This window comes from Cannabis sativa, chromosome 7 (assembly GCF_029168945.1).
Source record: "Cannabis sativa cultivar Pink pepper isolate KNU-18-1 chromosome 7, ASM2916894v1, whole genome shotgun sequence".
In the NCBI taxonomy this organism is placed as follows: Eukaryota; Viridiplantae; Streptophyta; class Magnoliopsida; order Rosales; family Cannabaceae; genus Cannabis; species Cannabis sativa.
Window position 1 is genome coordinate 53,164,356 of NC_083607.1, and position 3,513 is coordinate 53,167,868.

Here is a 3,513-nt window from a genome sequence, read left to right on the forward strand (position 1 = left end):
TTATTCTCTAGATATTTTCCTAGGTTGGCCAACTTGAGTCTTTTTAGGGAAAGAAAAATAAGCAATTTTTAATTTATTCATAGTAAAAGTACTACTTTTAAAGTATTGTTACGGGGCACCAAATTAAATTGCATCAATAGCAATATTACACTCAGGGCCGACCCTTAATTGAAATGGGTCGTAGGCAAAAAAAAAAATTTGAATCCTTACTATAAAAATAAATAGTACTTTTAAAAATTATTAAAAAAATATGTATATTTTTTAAAATATTTTTTTTTTGGCCCTAAAATTAGTGGGCCCGCCGGCCCTGATTACACTTTATAAGTAAGGATAAGGAGGAAATTGCATTATATACCCACTTTACTTTATCTATTTTAATTTCTACCTTCATTTTCATATTCTTTAAAATATGTCCACTTTTATAGATGATGTCCCCATATTATACCCCTTACGTTAATGTAAATCATGTGCTACACTTAAGTGGAAGGCAAGGGTATATTAGACAACCCACTCCTAAACGTGGATAGATTTTAATGAAATATAATATGATGGTATTTTTTATTAATAGATACAAAAAAGAGATATTCTTTAATTTATCTTCCATCATGAGTGACCTTTAACATTTCTTTTTGTTAGTGTGGCTTCCAATAATTTGTAAATTATTTTGTAAATTGATGATTATCTCCAAATTAATTTATAAATGACAATTATTTTAAGTTATAATAATTTAAACAAGTTATATGAAAACAGGAGGGGATAAGAGGCAAAATAATGAAAATGTTTTTCTATCCTAAATATCACTTGAAGAATTCATTTAGAATTGTACATTTGGGTTGGGTTTTTCAGTATAATATGAAACCAACATGAGTCTGGGATGCACGAGCATGACACAGTGATAAAAATATAGACTTGGGCTAACAAAATAAAAAAAAATAAGTTTAATAAAAATTACATCAAATATAAAATTTTATAAAAAAAGTTACTATACGATGCAACATGATAAATACAAAACTATACAAAAACACGAAAGAAGCACAAACATACCTATGAATAAGTATGAATTATATTCATAAATTTAATATTTTTATTTTCGATTATTGATTTATATAGTGAAAAAATATAAATCTATTGTATTAAGTAGATTTAATTATTTTTAGGCTAATTAAGATTTTTGCTCCCTGAACTTTGACATGTACCAAATCATGCCCCTGAACTTTCAAGGTCATTAAAAATGCTCCTGAACTATTGAGATTGTTGGATTTAAGGACTTTTTTCTAATTTTAGTGGAAAAGTCTAACATGGATGAAAGTTCAGAGGCCATAATTTAGTACATATCAAAGTTTAAGGGGCATGATTTGGTAGATATCAAAATCCGGGGAGCATGGTTTAGTACATAAGTAATAACTGAAATACTAAAATTGAATGAAATTAGACAAAAGTTCTTAAATCCAACAATCTCAATAGTTCAGGGGGCATTTTCAACAACCTTAAAAGTTCAGGGCCATGATTTGGTACATGTGAAAGTTCAGGAGGCAAAAATTCTAATTAGCCTATTTTTAAATATATATTGTCTGTTAATTTAATATTGTAAAAAAAATAGAGATTTTTTCTATTATAAACTTAAAATGTAATAAATTTACATTTATGACCCTAAAAAAGGAAATAAATAAAAATAGAAACTATAAAGTTGTTAATTACAAAAATGCCGGCCAAGCAAAACGGAACACCATCTTCTTCGTGACCCAGACGCATCCTTCTTCGTGACCCAGCGATCCAACCCCAACAACCCAATCTCAACCATCTTTCTTCCAAAACCAGCAAAATCAAAATCTAAAAAAATGTAGAACTCCTAGGAAACAAGCTGAATCCCGAAAATCCAAAATCAAAAACGAAAAGGAAAAAAAAAACCAGGAAACCTCCATTGATGTACAAAAAAACTCAAAAACAACAATCATTGAACAAAGAAATCGCGATCAGAGGAGAAGAACCGAGTAGAAGGAGAGCTGACAATCAAAGAAACTCACCCATGATTGAATCAGAAGGAGAATTGAAGGTAAACAAATTTTTTCAGGAACGTGAAAACATCTTTTAGTGTAGATGAATAGTAATTTGATATTAATTGATGAAAACCGGATTAAATTGAAATAATAATGAAATATTGATGAAGCTGAGAAAAAAACAACAACGGTTTGCATGAAAATAAACATTAACGCATATAAATAATTGCTACAGTGTTTTATTCTGAAAACTGTTGTTTACAAGTTGTTTTACAGTGGAATAATAGTTGTTTGGGATCTACAAACTAGAAAATATGAATCTATTGTTATTAATTACTGATTGCTTTTAAAATAGTTGTTTGATAGTTGATTTAAGCTATATAAATAGTCGGCCAGCTGAAAGTGTTAGATGCATAAGTTATTGCTGGAAAGAGTTGTTTATTGGTTGTTTTGACAGATTAAAATAGTTGTTTGCAACTACAAAAACTGAACCAAGTAAATAATTTACATTATTTCAGGAAACAGAACCATTACAAATATTGGTGCAGAGCAATGGGCATTGGGATGACAACAAAAACTATGTTGATTATGAATCAAGTGGAGAATTAATTTCGACCAAGTGCACTTTTGATGAACTAATGAGAATAATGATGGAAGAACTCCAATGCAACCATGAATCAACACAACTACAACTGAAATATCAACTGAAGGAAGGAGGCCAACCACTACAAATCAAGGATGACAAAAGTCTGTTGTTCTACATAAAGCTATTAACGAAGGAGGTTGATTTCACAAGGTATCCATTGTGTGTGAACAAAACCAGTAACACGGCACCACCTAACCAAACAATGGTGTGGAACAATATGATCATGGAATCATATGAGAACAACGCAGCACAGGAAGACTTGCAGCAACCTGGAAACAACACGGCAACAACTTCCAAGCAACAACTATCTGCGCAGACGATGGGATCTGGTGAAGTTGATAGATTTTTCCTAGAAACAGTAACAGTGTCATCAGAATCAACCATACAACAACCAGAAAACAACAGAGAAAAAACTACAGCAGTAGATGAAGATTTCGACTTCACCGACTATGCAAAGCTTGTGGCTGCAGAAATGGTACAGCAACTAGAAAACAACCAGGAAGAAGAAGAGGAAGTGGACAACACAGAAATGATGATCATCAATGACAAACGACATGAAACAATAGAGAAGGGGCAAATTTACAAGGACAAAGAAACATTGATAAGTACACTATGCTACTTTGCAATCAAGAAGACATTTCAATACAAAGTAGTGAAATCTTGCACAAAAGATTCTTCTGGTCATAAATATAATCCCATTCCTGTATCAATATAAACAAAATAAATCAGGACAAAAACAAAAAAAACTAAAAAAAAAACAGAAAACAAATAATAAAAATAATTTTTTTTTTTTAAAAAAAGGACACCTTAGGGGGATTTTTCTTTGGTAGGTCAAATCCTTCAACCTTCACTGAGGTCCTAGCATGGACC